General features: G+C 40.8%; 1 pseudogene; it reads right to left on the bottom strand.

Moving 5' to 3' along the window:
- Window positions 1-973: 973 nt before the first annotated feature.
- LOC103299298 (ATP synthase subunit C lysine N-methyltransferase-like) lies at window positions 974-2,445 on the bottom strand (annotated as a pseudogene).
- Between the last annotated feature and the right edge of the window lie 6,619 nt (window positions 2,446-9,064).

Below are 9,064 nucleotides of genomic sequence, written 5' to 3'. Positions count from 1 at the left end.
ATACTCTCCAGGTCCCTGAATGCTGTCTCAAAGGGTAAGAGATCCTTCTTTTTACTGCTGCATAGTATTCCATGGTGTAGATGTACCACAGCTTTTTTATTCACTCATCTACTGATGGGCACTTGGGCTGTTTCCAGATCTTAGCTATTATAAATTGCACTGCTATGAACATAGGGGTGCATACATTCTTTCTAATTGGTATTTCAGGTTTCTTAGGATATATTCCTAGAAGTGGAATCAGTGGGTCACATGGCAGTTCGATATTTAATTTTTTGAGGAAACTCCATATTGTTTTCCATAATGGCTGCACCAGTCTGCATTCCCACCAGCAGTGTACTAGGGTTCCCTTTTCTCCACATCCTTGCCAGCACTTGTAAAAAAATATTTTAAAACTATGTAGTATTTTTAGAGCCTCCTTCACTCTCCAAAGTGTCTCAGTTTGGACAATTATCACCTAACTGTAGCATACTTAGCACATTAGCTTTGTCAGCAGCTGGTCAGAGCTTTAATCCCAGCGCTGCAATTTAGTAGCTATGTAACCTTAAGTATGTTATTTAATCTCTCTCAAACTCAGTTTCTTTGTCTTTAAAATGGGGATGATAATAATGGCAACTTGCTCATTGGGTTGTTGTGAAAGTGAAATGATAACGTGTATAAAGGCACTTAGCACAGTGCCTTGGCATATAGTGCTCTCAATAAACAAATTGTTATTATCACTGTTGTTGTTACTATTATTAAGAAGTTATGGTCATGATTTCTGTCAGATTTTCTTTTCTTTTCTTTTTTACAGAAAAGCACTCTCAATAAATTTTATATTCCAATGATTAATCTTCAGGACCTCTTTTTGCTCCTAAAATGTTCACATCATAAGCCCACACAGTGCCTATTCCCTGTCCAGTGACCAGGTCTAGGGTCCAGTTTGGGGAAAGAAAACTGGCAAGTGATGACTCTAGGGTCACCCTCAAGTTCAAGCTCAAGTTTTTTCTTCAACCGCAGCATCAACTGAAGCACCCCCAAAGTAACAACATTTGAGTACTGTGAAAAAGTAACCTTTCACAAAATTGAAGTATAAAATTTGGCTGAGTCCTATACCCTTTCTCCCCAATCACAGTATCTGGAGTACCAAACTAGCCATGGGCTTAGTTCATAGCCAACTAAGTTGTGAATCCTTCTTTTGCAGCTATCACAATCAGTCCATCACCACTACCAATGTCCACCAGAGGTCCTCTTCTGCTTCACATTTTCCCATTTCAATCTGCATTACAATTGCAGATATAAAAGGCATGCAAATTTTTTGGAGGGCTGGTATTATAAATGGAGTGACCACAGGCATGCACAACCACCAGTGCTCTACCAAACCATCCCAGTAAATAAGAAGTCCCACCTGCTTTTCTTCAAACTGTTGGGTTCAAGACTTGTAGGTAGTACTTATACTAACAGACTTTCTTCTTTAAGTGTTTCTGGAGGTGTACCTCTTCCTCTGTTGTCATATTTTCTTTATTACTGACTTGGTGTCCTAACAAACATTAGCAGATTGGTTGCTTGACCTTGACTTTATCTAGAAAAGAGACCCAGTGATCAGGAAATCCACCAAATTAAATTATGGCATAGGTCATCATTTTCAAGAATATTTTCCTTAGACTATTGGACCTGCAAGATGCTCTGCAGTCAAATGACACTGGGAAACCATAGCCATGTCTTGCAAATTCATAATATTGTATCAGTACCGCATAAGTTCTGAGAAATCCTATAATTAAAAAAATAATTTGTTTAAGCCCCATTTTCCAAATTTATCTACACTAATGAAAGAGAAACATGCAAATTGACCATCCCTCTGCTACGCCCACCAGCCAATCAGAGTGAGTATGCAAATTAACCAAACAAAGATGGAGGTTAATTTGCATACATAGGCACGGAGCGAAGACTAAAGACAGCTTAGAAGGAAGCCAAGCACTGCAGAAGGGAGCGAAGCAGCAGAGATGGGAAGGAGCCAAGGCAGTGGAGAAGGGAGCGAAGCCCGCTTCGCTCTGGCTGCAGGAAGCCCTATTCTTGAAGGAATCTTCCTGCAATGGGCCTCTAGCATAATATAAATGTGTGTATGTGTGTATGTGGTGCCTCAAAATTAATGAAGTCTTCTACAAACATATTTTGTGAAACACAGATATAATCTAACTTCTTCATTTAAAAAATGTGAGGCCCAATTCCGACTTTCCCAAGGCCACACAATAGTAATGGGTATGTGGGCATGGATTCCAAATCTTCAAATCCTTGTGCCTTTTTTTCCAGAAAAGTCTTTTTGTATGTAATAATCTTTGTGCACATATACATTTTCCTGGGCTATATATTAATTAGCAGATGTGTAATACCTTTGAAAGTCCAAAGACAAGAACATTTTATAATTGCCACAGGTTTTGTATTGTGAACTTACAGTTTAACAGCCCCCATCCTCTCTTGGACTGAGGATTTCTGTTCTTTTTTATTTATTTTTTATTTTTATGAGTTATTTGAGCCAAACTGATGACAAGTGCCAGGAAGCAAAACCTCAACAGATTGAGAAAATGCTCCCCCCAAAATGGCAGTTTTGCACTTTATGTTATACATTACAATAAAAAGAGAAGACATAAGTGGGTTAAAGGAAATCCATTGGTGACAGATTAGGGAGGCGGGAGGAAAGCAAAGTAGGGGGTAGGGGTGAAGGGACCTCTGGGATTGGATAAAAACTAAAATGATAGACCCATACTTCTTTTACATAGGTGGGTACAGGTTAGTTAACAGTCAACAATTAACATGATACAATAACAATCAGGGGGTTTGTGGTCTCCAGTCTTGTACAGTGCCTGTGCTTTGAGGAATCGGGAAAAGGGGAAATAACAGTGTTATTGCAAAGGCATTTTTTTAAATAAATCTTTATTGTTCAGATTATTATAGTTGTTCCTCTTTTTTCCCCCCATAGCTTCCCTCCACCCGGTTACCACCACACCCTCTGCCCTTACGCCCCCTCCCCACTGTCCTCATCCATAGGTGTATGATTTTTGTCCAGTCTCTTCCCGCACCCCCCACATCCCCTTTCCCCTTAGAATAGTCAGTCCACTCCCTTTCTATGCCCATGATTCTATTATATTCACCAGTTTATTCTGTTTATCAGATTTTTTATTCACTTGATTTTTAGATTCACTTGTTGATAGATATGTATTTGTTGTCACTTTGTTGTTCATAATTTTTATCTTTACCTTTTTCTTCTTCTTCCTCTTCTTAAATAATACCCTTCAGCATTTTATAAAATACTGGTTTAGCAGTGATGAACTCCTTTAGCTTTTTCTTATTTGTGAAGCTCTTTATCTGACCTTCAATTCTGAATGATAGCTTTTCTGGGTAGAGTAATCTTGGTTGTAGGTTACTGCTATTCATCACTTTGAATATTTCTTGCCACTCCTGTCTGCCCTGCATAGTTTCTGTTGAGAAATCAGCTGACAGTTGTATGGGTACTCCCTTGTAGGTAACTAACTGTTTTTCTCTTACTGCTTTTAAGATTCTCTCTTTGGCCCTAGCTGGTTTGGCTCAATGGATAGAGTGTCGGCCTGCAGACGGAAGGGTCCCAGGTTCTATTCCAGGCAAGGGCACATGCCTAGGTTGTGGGCTCGATCCCCAGTAGGGGGCGTGCAGGGGGCAGGCGATCAATGATTCTCTCTCATCATTGGTATTTCTATCTATATCTTCCTCTTTCCTCTCTCTGAAATCAATAAAAATATTCATTAAAAAAAAGATTCTCTCTTTGTTTTTTGCCCTTGGCATTTTAATTATGATGTGTCTTGGTGTGGTCCTCTTTGGATTCCTTTTGTTTGGGGTTCTGTGTGCTTCCTAAACTTGTAAGTCTATTTCTTTCACCAGGTGGGGGAAGTTTTGTCATTATTTCTTCAAATAGGTTTTCAATATCTTGCTCTCTCTCTTCTTCTGGCACCCCCATAATTTGGATGTTGGTATGCTTGAAGTTGTCCCAGAGGCTCCCTACACTATCTTCATATCTTAGGATTCTTTTTTCTTTTTGCTTTTCCAGTTGGGTGTTTTTTGCTTCTTCGTATTTCAAATCTTTGACTTGATTCTTGGGATCCTCTAGGCTGCTGTTGGATCACTGTACATTATTCTTTATTTCAGTCAGTGTATGCTTAATTTCTAGTTGGTCCTTTTTCATATCCTTGAGGATCTCACTAAATTTCTCAGAGGTTTCTAGAAGATTCTTGAGTAACCTTATAACCATGGTTTTGAACTCTATATCCAGTAGTTTGCTTTCCTCCATTTCCTTCATTTGTGACCTGTTTCTTTGTCTCCTCGTTTTGGCTGCTTCCTTGTGTTGATAGAGTGGCTTTGTGTGCTAGGTGTCCTATAGGGCCCAGTGGTTCAGCCTCCCCAATTACCTGAGGTGGACACTCTTGGTGCACCCCTTTGTGGGCTGTGTGCACAGTCTTGTTGTAGTTAAGCCTTGATTGCTGTTGGTATCACTGGGAGGAATTGACCTCCAGGCCAATTGGCTGTGAGGATCAGTTGTGTCTACAATGGGAGAATTTCTGTGCTGGAGACACCCTTATGGGGCAAGGCTTGCTTCAGTGGGGCTTTGGCGCTCACTGAGTCTGCCCCCTGAGTGTGTCTCTTATGGATGTGAAGCGTTGAAATATGGATGGTCTCACTCTGACCACTGGGTGCACTGGTTCTTGGATCTCCAAGGAGGTGCAAAGTCAGCCACTCCCTGAGGCCACCCAGCAGGAGCTACAGAGAGATCTGCAGATTCCTCCTCTTAGTTTGGGGTTTGGAGGTGTCCAGATGAGGCCCAGCTGTGAAGCAATGCAAGCTGTTGTCCAGCTTTGGGCCTTCTGTTGGAGGCTCTGGGGCTCTCTGACCCAGCTGCAGTTTGTTAGGTTTTAGATTGCAAAGGGCCAGGCCATTCATATGCAAAAGCCTCTGTGCACAGATTGGGTGGGGTTGTAAATTGGATGGGGCGGGGTCTCAGGGAATCACCAGGGTGGAGCAAACAGCAATGGCTGACTGTCAGCCCTGCCCCGAAGAGTTCCCTGGGTCTCTGTGTCCCGCGGCCCCATGCAGGAACAATGAACGCTGCAAGCACCTCTGAGAGAAAGCCGTCCTCATGTCCCAGCCTGATGCCAGACAGTCCAGTTTCTCCCTGTATGAGACTGGGTCCCCAGAGTCTCACCCAGAACTGGAGTTCAGAGCAGTCAGGAGCTTGTATCTCCCTCCTGATTGAAAAAGACAACAGCGTACTCAGTTGCCAAACCTTTTTTGCACGTGCCTCCGTACCTCCGCACTTTACTTCACACCTCCGCACCTCCTCCCAGTCTCAGTGTGCTTTTCTCTTTCCTTCTAGTTGTATAAATTCCACTCATCCAGCCTTCCCGTGGTTCTGGATAATATCCGTTTTGTCTTTTAGTTGTAGTTTTGAAGTGGTTGTGTGAGACAGCAAGTTCAGGTGTTTACCTATGCTGCCATCTTGGTTCTTCTGCAAAGGCATGTTTTAACAAGTATGTTATCCTAAATTCAAAAAGACAACAGGCCCTGGCCAGGTGGCTTAGTTGATTTGAGTGCCATCCCATATACCAAAAAGTTGTGGGTTCGATTCCTGGTTAGGGCACATACATAGTTTTAGGGTTCAGTTCCTAGTCATGGTGTGTACAGGCGACAACCCATCAATGTTTCTCCCACATCAGTCTCTCTCTCTCTCTCTCTCTCTCTCTCTCTCTCTCTCTCTCTCTCTCTCTCTCTCTTCCTGTCTCACTAAAAAGCAAAACAAAACAACAGCAAAAATCAGCCCCGCCGGTATGAGCATCGACCTATAAACCAGGAGAGGTCAGCATTCAATTACCGGTCAGGACACATGCCCAGGTTACGGGCTTGATCCCCAGTAGGATGCATGCAGAAGGTAGCTGAGATTCTCTCTCATCATTGATGTTGCCATCTCTCTCTTCCTCTCTGAAATCAACAAAAATATATTTTTTAAAATCAACAAAAACATATCCTTGGGTGAGAATTTTATAAAATAAATGACAAGCTTAGTTAAGGTGAAGATTGACCTTTGTTAAAAAAAAATACTTCTAGATAACATGACTACTTGCCATGAACTCCCTTTAATTAAAAGGTTTAAAATCCCACCATCCTATGTGGTTACTTTAGGTCTCTGAGTTTGTAAGACCACCATGCAGGCCTCTCCTGAGCTAGTCAGGTTTAGTATATGGCCCCTTTTCATCCATAGCTGATATGTATGAAAAGCATTAAAATGTGTATACACAGTAATTATACTTCTATGAGTTTACTTAATTGAGGTGTGTGCAAAAAATATGTTTATGAGTATTCAAGAGAACATGCTATATTCTTTTCTCACATAACACTATAGCATGAACATTCTCCATCTCAATAAGATATTATTTATAAATATCTTTATTAAAAGCTGCATAATATTTCATATTGGAATGCCACACTATTTAGTCATCTCGCAAGTGTTGAATATCCATTATTTCTGAAATTTCATCATCATTAATAATGTTGCAATGGATATCTTCTCTGCATAATTTTCAGAATAGAATCACTGGGTAAAAGGTTGGGTGCACTTAAAATATGGATACATATGTTTAAATTTCTTTCAAATTAACTTTGAGTTTTAACTCAATTTCAATTTGCAATATACAGTATATGAACAATATCACTGAAATTTTATTAGTGTTTTATAAATAATTAAAAATATATATTTTATTGTTCAGAGTACTATAGCTGTGCCCCCCCTTTCCCCCCCCCCCAGGGACTATGTCTCTTGAAGTGATGAGAGTTGAATGCCAGAGGGCGTTCTTACCTTAGGCCAGTGATGGGCAACCTTTTGAGCTTGGTGTGTCAAACTTCACCAAAAAACTGAGCATAACTCGGGTAATGTGTCACTTTGAGGAAAAAACTAACTCCAAGACTCTAGTCGCAAATGTTTCATCCTCGGCATGCGGCCGCGTGTCATCAGAAATGGCTACGCGTGTCAGTGCTGACATGCGTGTCATAGGTTCGCCATCACTGCCTTAGGCTATCAATTTAGATTCAAGCAGCGGGAAGTTACAGAAGCAGCAAGTTTCAGGAAAATTGAGTTTCCCTCTCTCCCTTCTTCCTTCTCTCTCCCCTCCCTCACTCCCTTCCACTCTCTCTAAAAATCAATGGGGAAAAATATCAGTTATGGCAGGGACCATAGACCACAGTTAATAGGGTAATGACTCTTGAAGTGATGAATATTGAACGCCAGAGGGCGCACTTTCCTTAGGCTATCAATTTAGATTCAAAGGACAGAAAGGTACAGAAGCAAGTTTCAGAAAGATTGAGTTTCCCTCTCTCCCCTTCCCTCCTTCCCTCCCTCCCATCCACTCTGTCTAAAAATCAATGGAAAAAATATCCTCCAGTGAGGATTAACAAAAAATGTAATCAATCAATTTTTTAAAAAGAAGATTGAGGAATCGCTGGGTGACAAGGCAGTTCCATTTTTAATTTTTTGCCACTTCTGGGAATATATCTAAAGAAACCCAAAACACTAATTTGAAAGAATATATGCACCCCTCTGTTAATTGCAGCATTATTTACAATAGCCAAGATTTGGAAGCAGCCCAAATGCCCATCAGTAGATGAGTGGATAAAAAAGATGTGGTACAGGGGGTCAACAGAGGTGGGGCACAGACCTTCACCCCCCCAAGTTTGCAGGGGCCTGAACCCTCACCCCTGCTGAAGGAGATCTCCTGCCCCCATGGCTGCTCAGCTTCACATGCCCAGCTCAAATAAGGACCCAGGTAACAGAGACTTGGCCGATAGCAGATGCCCTCTCACTGCAACAAGACTTGATGGAGATGTCTCTAGTGGGAGAACTACTAACTGCTCTGGCTCTGCCATCCCTTTTATTGAGGCTTTGGGAAAAACATCTTAGGCAAGATAAACAGAAATATACATGTGGCCCTTAGGCAGGAAATAACAGAAACTTACATGGGACAAACAAAGGTGGAGGCTGCTTCAGCTAACAATATCTCAACTAAAGGGTGAGTGGTTAGAGCAATTAAAGTTGTTGACCAGCCTTCCTGGCTTCCTGTCAACATCTCTCTTTTTAGTGAAACTGATTTGTTTCCGGCTGATGTCTTGCACCCATGATCCGGGGAACTGGGGTCTATGATATCTAAATCCAGCCTAGCACCAGGAATGCTCAGGGCCTACTCAAGAAGGCAAATAATCCTCTCCACTAATAATTACAGGGTAAAACAAGATGGTTGTTAGAGTATTAAATTTGACAGTAAAATAGTAGTCAAGTTTTCAGACTAATTTAAATTGACCAATCAAAATAAGCAAATACTCTAGAAAAATAAATTGTACTGGACAAAAAAGCTGTTCCTAAAGTGTTAACTAAAATTTTTATTGGTAGTTCATCTCATGGTAAAATTGCGTAACATATAATGAACTTAAAGCAGTCACATTTTAGTGCAAAAAAGTAAAGTTTAAAAGCTATCAAGATTACAGCATAAAATTTCCAAAAGCCTCCCAATATTTAAACCAAAAAAGGGGGGATAGTAGAAGAATATCATGTAAGGAAAAATATCCTGTAAATAAATTACATCTAGAAAATTTTTACTTTAGAAAATTAACTTTCATTTGTAATGCTAACAGCAAGACACCCAGGTAAAACATACATGGTGTCAAAACAAGCCAAAGGAAAATCATTTGGGCAAAAAAATGAAAAAGGATCGCAAGTCAAATTTATAGAAAATATTCCTTTATTAACTTTTGGTCGAGAATATGTTTGTATATTTTCAGAAAACAACTCTGAGACCATGTGGATTCCTGCAACAGAGTGGAATTGACAGGAATGCTCCAGCCATGAAGTCAGAAGAGAAACAGTCCAGAGATGAAAGACACTGACCATGCCTTGCCATACTAGCAGTCAGCAGATATGCGTCACTGCAGATTGCCCAGGGCCAAACCAGAGAGGGTCGGACCTGCATTACCACCATTTGTCCACCATCCAGAACTGAAATATCATTGCTGTTATGAACAC

Source organism: Eptesicus fuscus, chromosome 1, assembly GCF_027574615.1.
Source record: "Eptesicus fuscus isolate TK198812 chromosome 1, DD_ASM_mEF_20220401, whole genome shotgun sequence".
Lineage (NCBI taxonomy): Eukaryota > Metazoa > Chordata > Mammalia > Chiroptera > Vespertilionidae > Eptesicus > Eptesicus fuscus.
Note: the sequence above shows the minus strand (reverse complement) of the source record. Positions and strands in the feature narration are given on the sequence as shown.